The 20,413-nt window shown below is 39.0% G+C and overlaps 1 pseudogene; it reads left to right on the top strand.

Moving 5' to 3' along the window:
- Positions 1-19,310: 19,310 nt before the first annotated feature.
- Positions 19,311-20,413, top strand: part of LOC143675820 (histone-binding protein RBBP4-like) — a 37,342-nt pseudogene continuing 36,239 nt past the window's right edge.

The raw sequence follows: 20,413 nt of genomic DNA on the forward strand, positions 1-20,413 counted from the left end.
TAAGTGTCAAATAGATTACCTAAGTATAGGAAAATCTTGGAAAGAAACATTACCTATTAAAATTACATTTCAAATATATCATCTTCTCCAGGTTCCCCTCCACTTCTACAGAGTTCCTTTTCACCCTACCAAATAAATACAAAATAAAGACATTTACTAAGTATACAATTCTCTGAGAATAGAACTATGGCTTCCAGAGTGTTCCCTCTGACTATTACTATCCTTATATTTGGCTTCAGAGTGGACTTTCTCATATTTTCTACCTCTGGCTCCTTCTACTAAAGTTTATTCTAGAAACCCAGCAAAAACTTGGAGAGTTTATCTTCTTGAGTACTCCCAAGTTTTCCCACACAAATGATGATAGTGATGGTATTCTGTCCAACCAGGGTGAGATTCTTTTTTTTTTTTTTTTTTAAAGAGGGAGGAAGGGAAGGAAAGAAAGACAGAGAAGGAAGGAAGGGAGGAAGAAAGGGAAACATCTTTAAACATTTTCTTTATTTTTATTATATTTTGTTTGTTTGTTTGTTTTTTTACATGGGCTGGGGCCGGGAATCGAACCGGGGTCCTCCGGCATAGCAGGCAAGCACTCTTGCCCGCTGAGCCACCGCGGCCCGCCCCCAACCAGGGTGAGATTCTTATAGGTTGCAAAAAGTCTTTCATCTTCCAAAACTTTTACATAATTGCCCATATGTCTTCCAAATTGCCTTTATCTATTTATGTGTTCTGCATATTGCTCACTATACTATCGGTGCCAAAATGAGAAATCAACAATTTTTATAATAAGTTCACAGTATATGTAACACTATTGCAACTAACCAAAGATATCTATTATGGACATATGCAGTCAGTGGTCTCTTCTAGTGCAAGGATTAAATACGATTAAGCAAAGCAAATCTGGTCCTGATCTATCACAGCGGAAAGTTTAAAGGGATAGATGTTGAAGCTTGTGAGTAAACTCAACAGAGAGACATAGTCATACCAGTACACTGAATGGCCTAATATCAAAAGACATCTTGATTCTGGATCTTCGAAGAAGTTGGGGAGCTCATTCTTACCCATGTCTTCTTTTATAGAACATATAGCATTAAAAGTAATTTAAACATGATGTGTAATTTTTCTTTGTGTAACAAAGAAAGTAAAGTGTAAACAAGAAAGTAAAGGAAGTGAAAACACTCTTAAGTACTGAATATATCTAGAGGTCTAGAAGTGTGTGTGTGTGAGAGAGAGAGAGAGAGAGAGAGAGAGAGAGAGAGAGAGAGAGAACAGACAGACAAACAGACATTGCAACACCCAGAGAATCTGGGTCATTTTACTAGTAAACACCATAGGAAGAAAAAAATCTCCATTTATATACAAGAAACCACAACGGTTTGGGAAAATTCATAGGGGGATACACAGTAGTAATTGTGGCAAAGGTGAGTCAAGCATGAAAAGATTTAAGTAGCCAATCATTGTTTTGTGAAAATTCTAGTGTTTCAACATAGCAACAAATAACATCTGGCAAGCTCTGTCTTCCTCAGCTCACTCCTGTCTGCCTGGCATGGGCCCCCATTCGTGGTAGCCAAAGGCACAAGGCAACTACCTCAACACTGGCACCAGCAGAAGCAAGTGGTTTGATTGTACCATTCTCTCCTAAGAATGTCCAGGGATTTTGGCCTTGTCATCCACAATAAAGAGAGAGATTGTTGTCTCGCACAACATTTAGGGACCTGCGCAAACTTTCCCTGGAGTTCTCTACCTTATAATGGAGGAAGGAGAGCACAGAAGCAGAGAGGGCTCCTCACTGTGTGTCTGGGACACACTAGCCATTCTTTGGGCATTGACCTATGGAGTGTTAAGCTCAGGCTTCATTGGAGGTAGCAGTGGTGCACAGTTCTCTCACTGTTTCTATACCAGTGGTGGGTATTCAGCATCAAAGCATCAATCTGACTTCCCTATCATCCAGCAAACTCCAAAGACTCAAACGTTATTTTGTAAATACATGTTTGTGCACTGTGGAATTCTTTGGATATGAAAAATAGAGAATCATACAAAAAAAATGACAGCCTGCTGGAAATCATAGGCATGGATCTGAACTCTGCAATCTTGCCTTTGTACTCGTAGGCATCTAATGCCTCCCACATACTAAAAACATATATAATTATCTTTCCCACCAGACAGTCATTTCTTGAGTAGGATTATTAAGTTGTATTCATATTTGGGCTCCCAGATTTTCATTATATTCATGAACACATAATATATCCAAAGTTTCTTTCTTTAAAAAAGAGATTTTTCAGTGAGTTAGAGCATAAGGCCCAGAACTGAAATGCTTTCTTTCAGTAGCCAAGTAGATAACATAAATGTTTGAATCTATGGGTTTAATACAAGATGGAATGGTAAGAACTAGCAACTTAGAAAGGGCATGCCATATCTATTGATATATAACAGAGTGCCCCAAAACTTAATGGGATGAACAGTAATTACTTAAATAAATGCTTCTCTGGCTTGTCAGTGTGGTCTGAGATTAAGCTGGTTGGTTGTTGTGCTGGTATATTCTGAGCTCACTCATGAAGCCAGAATCTCCAGGCAGTTTAGCTGGGAGCTGTAGTCCCCAGAGGACCTCATGCATAAGTATGGCTGTTTACTGGAGCAAAGGGGCGACTGGGTCATTTTTCTTCACTACATAATAGACAGCTGGATTTCAAAAGCAACAAGAGTGAGCAGGTATCCCTCACACATCTTGCCTTATGTTTGTTGATTACACATTGGCTAAAGCAAGTAGACCTCAATTTTGTGACAGAAGAAACTGCAAATGTTCTGGCTATTATTTTCACTCTATGACAAAAGAAAATTCAAATTTTTAAATTTTCTGTAAACTAAAACATTCTTCTGTCCAAACAAGCCACATTTATGACTAAAGTCAGCTTCTGTCCACCACTATACCCTTGCTCTAAATGACCATAATTTTTCAAAGAAACATTAAATTGAGAAAATTTTCTCTTTCCAATTTATAGTTCTCTTGCTATATATTGAATTATGAACGTACTTTTTTCCATGGCCTCTTTTGTACTTCAGTAACAAAATTCCTTAAATGGCATCTGAGATGCTCATTCCTTATTACAAATTCTGTACTATGAGGCCTGTCATTATGGAAGTTTTCCTTTCATAGTGCCATGCATTTAATGGCACCAGAAAATGTGACTAAAAGTCTCCCTCCCACAGTTATTCTCCAATGTCTTTTTTTGCCTTATTAAAATGTACAAGTCAAACTCTTTTGATTTCTAATAATTATTAATAATTAACAGTTCTGTCAATTAGAAAAAAACATTTGTTTGGTCCCAAGCAGATGTACACCTGGTAAAAATGAATGACATATCACATAATTAGGTATCTTTATGACCCTCTATAGAAAAAAAAAATGTGCTACATTCAGGATACATTCCAAGGTTTGTTTTTGGTTTTGGTTTTTTTTAGTGTGTTTGCAATTTCAAAGAACAATACCAAATATCCTTGCATGATTTAATAGATTCTATGAACTATTATGTTAGTTGACTATTACATTCATCTCATGTTATATCAACATATAAAACTACGATGACATTTCAAATCCTGCATCAATGAGGAGGGAATGAAAATGAAAATGATAGATTCAATAACCTATGTTTTCTTTTTTAAAAGATGAGCTGCTACGCTGTCATTTATTTAAAAAGATCCCTGTGGCATATACACTGTTTTAATTTGAAATTTAATTAAACTTGACAAGCAGGGATATTTAATAGGTTTTCAGTGAAACTGTGATCAATGTCTTAAATTTCTAGAACATGCAGCACAACCTGTTTTTTAATATACAGGACATGCAAACACCTGGAGAAAATAACCTGTGCATCTCCCTCAGTCCATAAATCCCAATTTTTGAAATGTTGTCATATATCATTATTCACAAATAAGAAAATACATACAAGAAATAATAATGTTTAATAAAACATTAAATGAATGCTCTCTTTCTGAAAAGGATCTATATCAAATAGAACCATACAGATAACTGAAGGACTCCCAAGTAGTGGCATTGATAACTAAGTATCAGGGCAACTAAGAGGGGCTGTAGATTTTAGGTATATTTTATTCTGTCTTTAAATAGACTCAAGGACCAACTCAACTGAAGAGAAACAGGCCCCAACTGGGCACTGCTGGCGAGGAAAGCTGCCTGCTGCTCTGCAAGGGCCAACTACCAAGATAGTCATTGCGAAGTAAACCGTATCCTCCTGGAATACAATTTTTAACACTGTATATTTATTTCTCCTTTCCAAAAGGTGTTCTAACTCAAGACTTCTTTTAGAAAAATAAAAAAATGGAGAATAATTTAAACTGATCCTACAGAATGAGCAAGGTATTATTACCTCAAATAAAAGGCTTGAATGATAAACATAAAAAGACTACTATAAATGTGATATATCTTGTTCTCTAGGTTTATTCCACTTATTAGAGTGTTACCTTTCAATGGAGATAGACTTTCATAGTGTTTCTGTCCTAGAACTGAGTTTCATTTTCTTTGGTCTTTATGTTCTAGATTCTTCTCTATATCCCATGCTCTCCCATGGGACGTTATTACTTCTTTGCATCAGAATTAATAACCATAGCTTCTCAGCCTCATATCTGCAGTAATTCATAAATCAGGCTACAGTTTTCAATGGCTTTCTCTAACCCAAACACAAAGATTTAACCAAGGGTAGTTTTGTGTGTGTTTTCCCTATGCTGCTATGTAAATGTTCAGAGTGGTAGAATTATTGAAGATACAGTTTTGTTTACTCCTTAACAAAGCCAATGCACTTTATCTGTGAATGCTTACTTCAAAATATCTCTTATTGTTGCTGTTTGAGGGGAAGGGTGTTTACAGATGTTTTCTGGCTTTGATGTAGAAAATTATATTTATATGCAGTGTGTTAAAGTATAATTATTCTCATTAATGCTTCTTCCCCCACCTTCAAAGGCGGGAGTGTATGCATGTGTGTTTATGTGTGGAGAAGACAGGTCTGTTTTTTTTTACCTTTTTAAATGTTAATCAGGAAAAAAAGAAAGAAGGACAGTAAGCCACAAAGAAAAGATAAATTGATTTGTATAAAAAGGGCAAGGTGGTATCCAAGAAAAAAAAAAGGAAGGGACTGAAAGGTAGGAAAACTGAGCAAGAAAAGATGTGAGGAGATATATTATAGGAGCTTCTAGGAAGCTGTCACAGTTTGGATTCCCCTAAAAACTGACCTTTAGACTGAATTAGTGTTCCAGAGATTTGTTAGTGAGTGTTCTTGGGATAGACACCTGTGGAAGACAAGAAAAGAGGCAAGTTTCAGCAAAGGTTGAAATTCAAAGATTGACCCCCGCCAATTCTCTGGGGAATTCTGGAAGCTGGAAGGAGTGCTCTGAGCTGTCTTGGCTGGGGTGATGAGGTCACAGTCACACCTTTATAGCACTAGCTGAGAAGACATGGGATGTCTTGGGAAGATGGCATGACCTTGGTCTCTTAAAGCCAGGAAACTCCAGTAGGGGGTTGGCAACTTAGCGCTCCCTGCTGATAGAGCCCCCAGCAGGTGAGGAAATAAGTTTTCCATTCCTGAAGAGGAATCTGGGTGATGGGTGCAGCACAGGGTCCTCCAGAAGAAAGGCAGTGAGAGGACATTTGAGCAGCTGCTGAGTGGAACAGGACAGAAGGTGAGACGTTCAGAGATAGAGAAAGAAACCAGTGAAGCTCATAATCCTCTGCACTGTTAGGGAGGTCACAGCCAATCTGTACCAGTGCTCATCACCAGACCTCACTTACCTCCACCTCCTTCTCTGAGGAAATCACCAGCACACATGAAGGGGACATCCTCCCGGCTTCTGCTTCTCTACAACTTGGGGGAGACATTACATCTAGCAAAAAGGCCCAGCCAGAATTTAAACCCAGAAATTGGGAAGCAGCCCCCATTGCTAATAAAAGTAGGAATTCTCAGTATCCTACTGAGACCCCCTTAGTACTCCACGACCGGTGGATAAAAATCACCCACAAACAGCATATATTTGTCTCCTATGCAGAAAGGGCATGTAGGGCTGCCATCTGAGCCCAGCCTGGAGCAGTGTTGTACCACCCTGGGAGACCAGCTCCTTTGGACTCTACGCTGTGTAAGTGACAAAGAGATTTGCCCTTTCTAAGACCTTTATACTGTGCAAGTGATAGAGGGATCATTTGCTAAAAGTTTCTGTTGTGTTCTCAATGTTGTAGCAACTTGCTCCCCATACATCTCAGGAGATTTCACTGTGGGTTTATGCTTCCTTTCTATGGCTTTTCAAAGCATGGTTCCTTTTTTCAAGATCTACTGAATAAGCACCCAATTGGATCCTCAATGTTTTTGACCATCCTTCCCCTAGAGTCTGAGAATCGTTAACTTAAATATAAATGCATCAGCATACAGTTATGCATGTTGTATATCCACACTTTAATTACCTTCATCTTGATATTTCACCACCTCTAAATAAACCTTCATATTCAACATACTTCTAAGATTCTAGCCACATATTTTTTTTTAACATGGGCAGGCACCGGGAATCGAACCTGGGTCCTCTGGCATGGCAGGCAAGCATTCTTGCCTGCTGAGCCACTGTGGCCCACCCTCTAGCCACATTTTGAAAGTAAATCTGAAGCATGACTATGAAGAGGTAGCTCTGAAGAGAGACTGAGAAAACTAGAATTAGATTTCTAGATTGCCTACACCAAAATTACAGATTTAAAATTTACTGGCAGCATGATCTTGTGAAAATTTCTTAACCTCTTTATAATTTGATTTTCTCATTGGTATAATAGGGATAGCTACTTATTTCATGGGGTTGTTATGAGAATGGAATTAGTTAATATATTAGTTCTGTGCCTAGAACAGTGCTTGGCACATAATCAATGCTATAGAGATATTTGTTATTCCTACTATTATCATAGTCCATTCACATCAGCTGCAGAATCAGTTTCTAATGCCTCTTTTCTTATCTGTTAAACTAAGACTTGACAAATACATAATTAAATTATGCATTACTTTTTCCAAACCTAAAATTACTAAATTGATCAGCTTGAGTTTTAATTCTTCCTTTATTTCCAATTTTTATTAGTTAAAATCCAACATACTTAGGGTAAATTCCCTAATGCATAACATCTGTCCTACACAGAACTTTTCAATGGTTCTTAGTTTCCTGTAGAATAAAATCCAGACTGCTCTATTTTAATATTCAAGTTTTCCATATTGTTTCTTAACCTAAATTTACACCTCTAGTACCACTATCTACTTTCATTTAGCTTACAATTGAAGGGGTACTTCTTTTCCAGTATGCCATTTTCTTCCCTTTCTTTTGCTTTTCTCTTCCCTTTATCTTTTTTACATATTCTTCATGGCCCCAATCCTGTTTATTCTTAATAACTCACTTCCAAATTGTACCTTCTCCAGAAATCCTTCTCATTTTCTGATAACAAAAAGTCTCTCTGATCTCCAAAATCGTTTAAGTAAAGTGAAATATTTTAGTTACATTTATAACCTTCCACCTGGCACTGTGGTAATAAGCATGTCTTCTTTTTCTTTCCTGAATTTGGAAGATGCTTAAAGGGAAGTAATACAAACCTCGAGAAACCACGTGGAGAGTGAAGAAGTGCAACACTGCAGAACAGACACTGTTTCCTTTGTACCTCCTGTTTCTCTCATCATCTCACCACCCATCAGAAGTTTGCCTTGGAATTCTGCATGCTAATCTAGGTTTGCTTTGTTGTCTCATCAGCAACTATGCTCTGATCCATGCCCTCCACACTTACTTGGATATTCTCTAAATATCCATGTCCGTTTCAAACAAGTATCACAAAAGTGAGAATGTGGGTGATAGGAAGGCTTGGTACTCTATGAAGTATTTATATAAAAGAGTAGCTTGTCTTTCCTCTCTGCCTTCTAATGGTAGGGGAAGAATGCATCCTATTTTACCTTCTCATTCTGCCTTGGCCATGCTCAATTTTCTTGGCATTAATGGTTTAGTATCCCTGAGAATTCATTCTCAATTAAAACAAAGTAGTTCCATGGAGAGAACATTTTTTGGCAATAAGTAGCCACTGAGAATAGTAATTTCGGGCCTATGAAGAAATAAATAGTTGTGGACATACACAAATACTGTATAGAGCCATGCACATGGACATCTACATGGCTGTCTGTGTGCTTTATGTGACACCTAGAAAGGAGATTGTACATGCAGGTCCACACGCAGATCTATCTGTGTGCAGTGTTTTAGTGTTTTCTTTACATCTGTGGTGCTGACCGATCATGGCCTAACGCTTTTTCTTTTTCAAGTATACCTCCTTCTTGAATTTGCCTTGTGTTTCTCTCTGTATTTCTCCCTGAATCCCTTACTTAGCAGCCTCCAGTTTTAACCCAGTTAATCAATGATGAGTATCAATTTCCCAAGTGAAGTGATTCAAACTCTCTTATGTAAAGTTTCAAATGTGTCTCCTTTTAAAAATACATGTACTCCAGGGTGTCACAAACTTTGCCATGCATTTATCAATTTTCCAGTGCCTCTTGAGAAACTCAATTTCATAAAACAGCATGTCTGCCATCAATAACATGTTCCGCCCAACAGGAATTTCACCAATTCTCTTATGTGGAAAATAGGAGTAATATAAAAGTAATGGTACTGTAAGCAGCAGGAAAATAATTAGCAAGAACAAAAATTAATTTTGAATAGTAAATTAATTAGATAAAATTCATTTAAATTATTTTACTCATTACCAATCTATGCAACTGAATCACTCTAATGGTCATATTTGAAATAAAAATGACATTAATAATTTGAACTACAGAAGGCTATGGGAAAATTGCTAGCATGCTGATTGAAAAGTAAAGAAAAATGTATTTTATCACCTCAATTTAAAAAGAATTAAATAAATTAGCTTTTTAAATTATAATTTGCTTATGACATGTGCACTGACATAACAGCTGCCATTTTATAGTGCTTTCCATAAAGTATCATTTTATATCTCATTTGATCATCAAAATAATCCTGTGAGATAAGTTTTATTGTTCTTACTTTAAATGAGGAAACTGGGATTTTGAGAAATTGAGTGATTTGAGATAAAGTAAATATCACAGAATTGACTTTTAAAGGCCTTTAAAAGATTATCAGCTATTCAAACATAAGACAAATCACAGACGTGAAAGGGGAATGTCTGCTTAGAGTAAATGGGTAATAAAGTATTTATTTGAAAAGGAAAAGTGATCCAAGTTTTTGAATAACACGTATAAGGCAGTGGGCTAGATGTCTCAGATTTCTATTTTGTTCTTGAAGAGGGAGTAAATAATGTAACTTTGGTAGCAGAATTACTACCTTAATTTCTTTTCCTTTCAGAAATATTAATTTGAAAATTAAAATTAAATTATATACAGGTACTGTTACTACTTTAAAAATATGGATCCACTCTACTTTTTCTTGACAGTGAAAATTTTCTTTCACTGAATTTTGTATATAACCATGCCAGTAATTTTTTTTAAATAAAAAATTTCAGCACAGAAAAGTAATGGATTAATATACATTAATATTTTTGAAAAAATAAAAGACAAAAAACATGTTTTCCAAAAGAGTGGACTCCACAAGGTTTAGAGAATGAGTTGAATACAGAATGACAGAATTAAAGTGGCCGGAGTTCTCTTTCTTTGCCTATACCATAACTGTGCTATCATTGTTTATTTCAAAATCTACTACTCAGAAACCATAAAGGCTGGAGATCTGTGCTTTCTTAACTAAAGTGGAGCAGTTTGGAAACTTACAAATGTGCTTTCAAAGCAAATGCACGTAGCTGCGCCTGTGTGTCAGGGGTCAGCTGTATAACTCAAAGTTCTCTAAATTAACTTCCTCATTAATTAAAAGGACAAAAAATTAAAATGTGTTAGATTGGAGCTTCATATATTTTTATATCATTAAAATCAGCAGTAACTATAGCAATTATTGGAAAGATTTTCAGGAAGGAATATTTTATTATTAGTGTTTTTTCAAACTTCTGGTGCATGGAGGAAAAACAACAACAACAAAAAACAGACTGACTGACTTTTAATCAATTGCATTGTTTTAAAATTATCTATAGACAGTTCACCCCTTGATCACCTTTGGTGCCTACTTTTCCCACTACCTAGGTCACTTGGTATGTCATTGATACGCAGTTTTAAAAGAAAGCTGTTAACAGAATAAAATGTCATGTAAAGATAAAGAATAGAATTTTCTTAATAATAACTAAAATTTATTGAGAGCTTATTGAGTGTGAAGCAGGGACAGGTTTTATGTGGCACGAAGCATATACCATTAAGAAAAATAGTACAAAATTTAAAATACAAAAGAAGGTATACAGGGTGGGCCACAGTGGCTCAGCAGGCAGAGTTCTCACCTGCCACGCTGGCGACCCAGGTTCGATTCCCGGTGCCTGCTCATGCGAAAAAAAAAAAAGGTATACAAATGAAACTCCAATGAATTGCACAATTTAAAAGGTGAGAATTACCACATAAAATGCCCCAAATTTAAAAACATACACAAAATGTTTTATTAATTTACTGCCTGACATGATCAATCATACTTCCCCTATACCTTCCTTGATTGCCTCTTTATGACAAACAATTTTTTAATATTTTCTATAGAGAAAATAGAAAGAGAATTCAAACTTTTCTTTGTTTGATAAAAAAATCTAGTTGTTGATAGTTTGTCTTATTTCAGTTTTTTTCTGCTATGAATTTGTTACAGAGAATTCCATGTGTTTTTGAACAGTTACTACTCTTAAATATTCTTTGCATTGACCATAACTCATTACCCAAGTCCTTTGAAGGGACTTTTGCAAGTGAGGAGCCTCTGAATCTTACCTTCATTCATTTCATAGTAAATTTACCTTGGCCACCATGCTTAACTAGTTTTTATTTAAATGCAATTTTATTGAGATATATTCACATCATACAATCCATCCAAAGTATACAATCAGTGGCTTACAGTATCATCACATAATTGTTCATTCATCGCCACAGCCAATTTTAGAACATTTTCATTACTCCAAAGAAAGAAGTAAAAATGAAAAAGAAAACTGAAAACATCCACACCCTTATTTCACCCTAGTATTGATCCCTAATATTGATGTGGTATATTCGTTACTGTTGATGCATTCATTCTAGCTCATGACAGAACTTTTATTTTCACCCAATTTAAAAGAAAAGCAACAAAGCAAACCAGTGGAAACTTCTGGGGAAGATATGGAATAGAAGGCTGCAGTGCTCACTCCTCCTCCAAGAACAAGTGGATGTTTCAGAAACCGTCTGAAACACCAGTTCTGGAGCTACAAAGCCTAAGGGAGCACTGTACAGCATCCAGGGAAAAGTGGGACAAAGAAGCTGAGAAACTGCAGTAAGAAACTACAATAAAATTGTTCAGTGGCAACTGCTGGTGCCCATACCCCCTTCTTGAGGCTGGCTTAGATTGCTGGGTCTTGGCTCTTTCAGCCTCCCCCAGAAAAGGGAAGTCTGCATCAGAATGAGCTGCAAGCAATGCATATTCAAAGAAGCAAGGCCTACCTAGTGCTGTGGGGAAAAGTTTGTTGAAGAGTACCATCTGCTGGGCATGCCGGAAAAGTGCAGTTTCAGGGAGCCATCAAAAAGACTCACTGGTATCTTTCCTGGCCATCTCCACAGGGCTTATTGGAATGCATCTGAGCCCCCTTCTGGTTCCTTGGCCTTGTTCTGAATGGGAAAAACTGCCTTGGAAAGTCTTCTCTGGGGTGACCTTCCTTCCGGAATGTGCCCCTCAGCAAAAGTAGCTAGAGGTAATGAAAGAAGAGGGAAAAAGTATGCAGGCAAAATGAAAACAAACAGAACAGATCAAGCTTCCCAGAAAAGGAAGCTTTCCCCTGGGGATGAAACAATTGTGCAAATGGAGCAATCTTAAAAATTGTACCACATACTGAGGGCAAGAATCAGATGAAGAAGAGCTGAAAAAATATGATCAATCAAACATGAGCAGTTCTAGACGTCCAGAATAAGGTGAACCAAGTGTCAAAGAAGAACGTCCACACAAAGCCAATCAACAATAAAAAACCTCGGTGAGAGAGAAGCAGGCTTTCAGAGTGACAAGCCATACTAAGAAAGCCAGTGAAAGAAACAAATTAAAACTTTGGAGGAAACACAGAATTTGGAACAACTAATCAAAGATGTTCATCAACAAAGCTGTTGATATTAAAAATACAACAGAAGCATACAATAGCAGATTTGAATAGACAGAAGAAAGTATCCATGAATAGAAAAGAGGACACTCAAACCCTCAAGGACAGTAGGACACAGAGAAGAGAATGGGAAAGATTGAGCAAGGAATTGAGTGACAGCAAAGAGTCCACAAACATAGACGCCCTGGATGACCCAAAAGGAGAAGAGAAGGGAAGAAGGGCAGAAAGAATATTTGAGAAATAATGGCCTGAAATCTCCCAGCTCTTATGAAAAACGTAAATGTACACATCCAAGAAGTACACCATACTCCAAGCAGAATAAAGTACCAATAGACCTGCTCTGAGACACATATTAATCAGAATGTCAATGACAAAGATAAAGAGAGAGTACTGAGCACAGCAAGAGAAAAGTGATTCATCACACACAAGGGAACAGTAATAAGATTAATTTCCAGTTTCTCGTCAGAAACCATGGAGGCAAAAAGGCAGTCATGTGATATATTTAAGTTTCTGAAAGAGGAAAACTGCCAGGAAGAATTCTTTATCTGGCAAAATTGTACTTCAAAAATGAGGATAGTTTAAAATATTTAGATAAACAGAAACTTAAAGAGACCATCAACAAGAGACCAAAAAAACCTAAAAGGAGTTCTGTAGCTTGAAAAGAAAAGACAGAGAATTCTCACCTGCCATGCCGGAGACCCAGGTTCGATTCCCAGCCCATGTACTTCCCAAACAAACCAACAAAAAATTTTCAACAAATGGTGCTGCAATCATGGGGGATATCACATGGAAAAAGAATGAAATGTGAGCCCACCATACAGCATACAAAAAAAAAAGTAAGAAAAGACAGGATAGAGAAGCCTGCAGGAGAGTATAGAAGATTATCAGTAAGAGTCTCTAAAAATGTATAAAAGAGAAACAAAATAAGATATGACATATAAAAATCAAAAGGATAAAATAGATGAAGTAAATACAGTCTTTACAGTAATAACATTGAATGTTAATGGATTAAGCTCCCCAATCAAAAGATGCATATTGGCAATATGGATAAAAAAGTATGAATCATTTATATGCTGCCTGCATGAGGCTCAGCTTAGACCCAAGGACACAAATAGGTTGAAGGTGAAAGGTTGGAAAAAGGCATCCCATGTAAGCAGTAACCAAAAAAGAGCTGGGGTAGCTATACTAATATCAGGCAAAATAGACTTTAAATGCAAAACTGTTATAAGAGACAAAGAAAGGCACTATATATTAATAAAAGGGAAAATCCACCAAAAAGAAATAACAATCATAAATATTTATGCACCTAACCATGGTGTCCCAAAATATTTGCGGCAAACACTGACAAAATTGGAAGGGAGAAATAGACATCTCTATAATAATAGAGACTTCAATAAACCATTTTTGTCACTAAATAGAACATGTAGATAGAAGATCAATAAAGAAACAGAGAACTTAAATATGATAAATGAACTAGACCTAACAGACATATATGAACACTGGACCCCAAAACAGCAAAATGTACATTCTCCTCATGTGCCCATGGATAATTCTCCATGATAGACCACATGTTGAGTCACAAAACAAGGCTCAATAAATTTGAAAAGATTGGAATTATACAAAGCACTTTCTGCAATCATAATGGAATAAAGCTGGAGGTTAGCAACAGGTAGAGAACTGAAAAATTCATAGATAAATGGAGGATAAAAAGTACCCTTAAAAAATCAGTGGGTCAAAGAAGAAATTGCAAGAGAAATCAATAGATTTCTCAAGATAAAATGAGAACACAGCATATTGAAACTTACGGGAATTGCCGTGAAGGCAATTCTGAAAGGGAAATTTACACCCTAAATGCCTACATTAAAAAAGAAGAAAGAGCTAAAATCAAAGACCTAACTGTACACTGGAGAAGCTAGGAAAAGAACAGCAACTAATCCTAAAGGAAGCAGAAGGAAAGAAATGATAAAGATTAAAGCAGATTTAAATGAAAGTGTGAAGAAAAAACAATACAGAGAATTAACAATTCTAAAAGGGATCTGAATTGGAAAGGAAAAAGTAAAACTTTCACTATCTGCAGAGGACATGATCTTATATATTGAAGTCCCAAAAATATACAACAAAGCTACTAGAGCTAATAAATGGGTTCAGTAAAATGGTGGGATACAAGATCAGGATCAACATGCAAAATCAGTAGTGTTCCCATACACTAGTAAAGAACAATCTGAGGAGGAAAACAATAAAAATGCCATTTATAATAGCACATAATGAAATATTAGAAATAAATCTAAGCAAGGACTCACACACACACACACACACACACACACACACACACATACACACACACACACACAATTCCTAAAAGAAATCAAAGAAGATATAAATGAATGGAATAACATTCTGCATTTATGGATTGGAAGACTAAATATTGTTGAAATGACAATTCTACCCAAATTGATTTACAGATTCAATGCAATGCCAATCAAAATTGCAACAGCCTCTGATTAGTTAGGGTTCTCTAGAGAAACAGAATCAACAGAGAACCCTCGCAAATACAAGATTTATGAAAGTGTCTCACTTGACCGCAGGAATGCAGAGTCCAGAATCTGCAGGGCAGGCTGTGAAGCCAACGACTCCAATGGAGGGTCTGGACAAACTCCACATGAGAGGCTCACTACCTGAATCAGGAATAGAGCCTGTCTCTTCTGAATCCTCCTTAAAAGGCTTCCTGTGATTAGATTAAGCATCACTCATTGCAGAAGACACTCCCCTTTGGCTGTTTACAAATGGAATCAGCTGTGGATGCAGCTGACGTGATCATGATCTAATTCTTTGAAATGTCCTTATTGCAACAGACAGGCCAGCACTTGCCCGACCAGACAGGTACCACAGCTTGGCCAAGTTGACACATGAACCTGACCATGACAGCCTCCTTTCCAGAAATGGACATGCCAATTATCAAATTAATTTGAAAAGTTAAGGGGCCTGAATAGCCAAAATATTATGAAGAATGAAGTTGGAGAACCCATGCTTCCTAATGTAAAGCATATTTCAAAGTTACAGTTGTCAAAACAGCATGGTACAGGCTAAAGATGTATTTACCAGTGGGATTGAATTGAAAATTTAGAAACAGAACTTCACATCTATGGCCAGTTGATATTCAATAAGGCTAAAAAAATCCATTCAACTGTGATAGCATAATCCTTTCAACAAATGCTGTTAGGAGATTGAGATATCCATATGCAAAAAATGATAAAAAGCCACACATTTTATGCACAAATTAACTCAAAATGGGTTGAAGACCTAAATATAAGATCCAGGATCGTTACATTTCTAGAAGAAAATGTAGGGAAGCATCTTCAATATCTTGTGGCAGGCAGTGATTTCTTAGACTTGACACCCAAAGCACAAGCAGTGAAAAAAGGCACAGATAAATGGGACTTCCTCAAAATTAAAAATTTTCATGTTTCAAAGGAGTTTGTCAAGAAAGTAAAAAGGCAACCTAATCTATGGGAGAAAAATTTGGAAACCACATATCCAAAAGGCATTTAATATCCAAAATATATTAAGACCCCACATCTCAACAATACAAAGACAAATAATCCAATTTAAAAAATAGGCAAAAGAGGGCGGGCCACAGTGGCTCAGCAGGCAGTGTTCTGGTGTGCCATGCCAGAGACCTGGGTTCGATTCCCACTGCCTGCCCATGCAAATAAAAATTAAGCAAAAGAGTTGAAAAGACCCTTTTCCAAAGAAGAAATACAAATATCTCAAAAAAAGCACATAAAAAAATGCTCAACATCACTAACTATTAGGTAAACACAAACCAAAACCACAATGAGATTGTTTCATGCTTACTAGAATGGCCACTCTTAAAAACAGACAAACAAAAAACAGAAAGCTTCAAGCATCGGACAGGATGTGGAGAAACTGGAACGTTTATTGGTAGGAATGTACAATGGTGCAGGCATTGTGGCAGTTCCTCAGGAAGCTAAGTATATAATTACCATATGATCTGGCAACCCCTTTGCTAGGTATATACACAGAAGAACTGAATGTAGGGACTCAGACATTGCCACACCAATGTGGCATCACTCAATGTGGCATTAAATATGGAAGCATCCTAAGTGTCCATCAACCAATGAATGTATAAAAAATGTGGCATATATATAATCATTTCCATCATTTATATATATATATATAAGTGATGGAAATGATTGAATAGTATTTATCAGTAAGAAGGAATGGAATCCTGATACATGTGACAACAATGCTGAACCTTGAAGGCATGTTGAGTTAAGTAAGCCAGACACAGTAGGACAAATATTATATGATCTCATGAAAATGAACTAAATATAATAAGCAAACTCAGTCTAAATATAGAATATAGGTTATCAGGCAATAGAATTGGGGTAGAGGAAGGGGAACTAGTGTTTACTTTGTATAGAATTTATATTTCGGTTGATGGCAAATGTTTGGAAATGGATAGTGGTGATACCATCACATTTTTTGTGAGTGTATTCAACAGCAATGAATTATGTTAGAGAATTGTTAGGTCAGGGGAATGGGGAAGGGCACTGCAGCTTGAGCTGCGGAGACTGTGTCACCCCTCCCAACATGACTTCCGGAACTAATGAACTGCCCCTTCCGGACGTCACCTGACCTCCATCCTTAAAATCTGCCCATGCCAAAGCCCACACTGGGCTCACCTCTCTCCATCTTGGGTTTGGTGAGCTCTTCCCGGGAGTGCAGAAATAAACCCACCCACTTTAAATTTCCTGGTCTACCTTCCTTCTTTCTCACCCTTTTCCCTCCTAAATGTTTCATCTTGGTGCTGAAACCAGGGAGAGGAGGGCAGGTGCTGCCCACCTGGCCAGGGGTGCCCTGGCTTCCTCTTGGCTCCTTCTTCTACATAGCCAATGGCAAGGGATCCTTCAGCCCACCGCTGCATCCATCACGGATTGGGTAAGTCCCTTCCCTCCTAGCCCTGCTGTTGAGTCTCACCGTTCTGAGACAGCCTGTCCATAAATTACTCCCCCAAAACAGTGAATTTACATCAGGTTCTCTTCCAAGGGCTGAGGTGAATGGGGACACCCACAAGCCTCACTCCCTTTCCTGGGACTTGAAAAGTTGTGGGGATGCCCCACTTCTTGTTTCCCTCCCAAATTCAGGTCCAGGACCTGAAAGGGCCTCAAACCAGGGTGAGATGTCCCGAGGAGATGAGCCCCCACTCGTAAGAGCTCCAAGGACTCTCTCAGGGAATTGGGATGCCAACACCCCTGGGCCAGTCCTTTGTCCTTTGAGACCCATCAGTATGGGCAATATGTGCTCAAAGACCAAATCTTATACTCCTCTGGGTTGTCTTCTGACAAACCTATCCACACTGGATTTACTTCCAGACATCCGGCCAAAACGCCTCACTTACTTTTGTAAAAAGGCTTGGCCCTAATATCAATTGGATAACAATTCTTATTGGTCTGAGGATGGGACTTTCGATTTTAATATCCTTACAAACCTCCCGAGCTTTTCCTAGAGGAATGACAAATGGGCCAAAATTCCTTATGTCCAGGCCTTTTTTCTTCTGTGCTCTTGCCCCTCCCTTTGTACTTCTTGCTCTATGGCTCAGGTTCTTCTAGCCAGAGAAACCCCCAAATCCCCACTTCTACACAAACAATCCAATGCAATTTCCTCCTTTTCTGACCCCCTCGATTTATCTTCCTTTAAATGACCAGGGCCACCACTGCATTTAGGGAAATTATCCTCTTCTCCCCCACTCTACCCTTCTCTCCCTCTGGCAGCGGTTCCGCCACCATCTAGCCCTCCTCTTTCCTCTTCTCCGCCGGCAGCAGTCCAGCTGCCATCTTGCCCTCCTCTTCCTCCTTCTACACTGGTGGCTCTCCCACCACCATCTTGTTCTTCACCTCCTCCTTCTGCTCCTGCAGCACCTCAGCTGCCATCTTATTCGTCACTTCCTCCTTCCACCTCAGGAGCATTCCAGCCACCATCTTACCCTTCTCTCTCTCCTTCTGCACTGGCAGTGCTCCAACCACTATCTTGTCCTCCTCTTTCCCTTTCTGCTCTAGTGGCTCCCCAGCTGCCATCTTATCCTTCCCTACCTCCTTCTATTCCAGTGACTCTCCAACCACCACCATACCCTCTTCTCCCTTCACTGGCTCCTCTTCCACCGCCTACTCTTTCACCATCCCAGCAGCCCTGCCATCCTCACCTGTAAGCTCCCATACCTGCTCAACAAGTACTTTACTCTGCCCCCTCAGGGACGTTACAGGACCCAAAGGGCTAATTCGAATACACACTCCCTTTTCCTTGGCCAATCTCTCACACATCGAAAAATGGTTGGGCTCCTTCTCCAATGACTCAACAACCTATACTAAAGAATTCCAATATCTGGCTAATGCCTATGACCTCATCTGGCATGACATTCATTTAATCTGCTCTTCTTCACTAACTACCAATGAAATGGACTGCATTTTCAATGCGGCCAGGACTCATGCTAACCAGGTGCATATAACCAACCACACCATGCCAGTGGGAGCCGAGGCAGTACAAGATCAAGAGCCAGGGTAGGACTATCAGATTGACACCCTAGTGGGGAGAAACGGATGGATTAGGTGATACAAGATGCTTACATGGCTCATAGCCGGCATGCAGAAAGCTTCCCACAAAGTGGTAAACTTTCATAAGCTAAGGGAAATTACTCAAGGTCCTGAAAAAAACCCTGCTGCTTTTCTAAACCAGCTCACAGAAGCCCTCTCCCAACATACCCGCCTAGACCCTGACTCAGAAGCTGGTAAAACCGTCTTAGCCACACATTTTATATCTCAGTCAGTTCCAGATATAAGGCGCAAACTTAGAAAAATTGAGGACGATCCTCAGGCCCCTATTCATGACCTGGTAAACATGGCCTTTAAAATTTTTAATACTCGTGATGAATTGGAGAGGGCAGAGAAGGAATAACGGGACCACCAAAGGGTGAACTTACAAACCCAATCCCTGATTGCAACCCTGCGGCCCACTTCAACTGACAAGAAGCCGGCTATGACTAATCCACCACCAGGAAAGTCCTTCAAATGTGGCCTCAATGGACACTGGTCCCGCCAGTGCCCCAATCTTTGACTGCCCAAGGGACCATGCCCCCTCTGTGGGGAAAAGGGACATTGGAAAAGTGACTGCCCCATGGCACCTGGCCGTGGAGGGGCCGTTCTTCCAACCCCTGACCCACTGCTGGCAGTCGTGGGCCTGGCCACTGATGACTGATGATGCTGACCTCAGCAACCCTGATCAACCTCGTCAAGCCCAGGGTAATAATCAAGGTAGCGGGTAAGTCCACCTCCTTTTTAGTGTACACAGGGGCTACCTTCTCTGTCCTCCCCTCCTACTCAGGTCAATTTCTTCCTTTCCAGGTCACGGTTATGGACAGATGGCCGTCCTTCATGCCCCTTAACTACTGGACCACTTACATGTTTAATAGAAGGCTACCCCATTACACACTCTTTCTTAGTCATACCTTCTTGCTCCACTGCACTACTGGGGCGAGACCTTCTAGCCAAATTAGGGGCCTCACTACACTGGATACAAAAACCTCAAATGACTTTACTATTACTCTTACATGTGGCCTCCACTTCCACTCGGGATTCCACCCCTTCGGCTCTTCCCCACCACCTCACCTAGTAAACCCGGAAGTATGGAATACCTCAACTCCCCTAACAGCTTCCCATCATAAACCAGTTCTCATCCAACTAAAAGATCCATCCTCATTTCCATCTCGGCCACAATTTCCCATCTCCATAACCCATCGGAAAGGACTCCAACCCATCATTAACCGGCTCAAGGGGAAGGGACTTCTCATACCCACCAACTCGCCATGTAACACCCCTATCTTGCCTGTCAAAAAACCTGATGGACTAACCATTTAGTCCAAGATCTCAGACTAATTAATGAGACTGTCATTCCCATCCACCCAGTAGTTCCCAATCCATATACTCTTCTCTCACACATACCTCCTCACACTGCTCATTATTCTGTCCTGGACCTTAAAGATGCCTTCTTCACAATCCCTCTAGACCCTGCCTGTTAAAATTTATTTGCCTTTACCTGGGAAGAACCAGACTCTTCAGTGGCCCAACAGCTTACATGGATGGTATTACCTCAGGGGTTTCATGATAGCCCCCATATCTTTGGCCA

The sequence above is a fragment of the Tamandua tetradactyla genome, chromosome 3 (assembly GCF_023851605.1).
Source record: "Tamandua tetradactyla isolate mTamTet1 chromosome 3, mTamTet1.pri, whole genome shotgun sequence".
In the NCBI taxonomy this organism is placed as follows: Eukaryota; Metazoa; Chordata; class Mammalia; order Pilosa; family Myrmecophagidae; genus Tamandua; species Tamandua tetradactyla.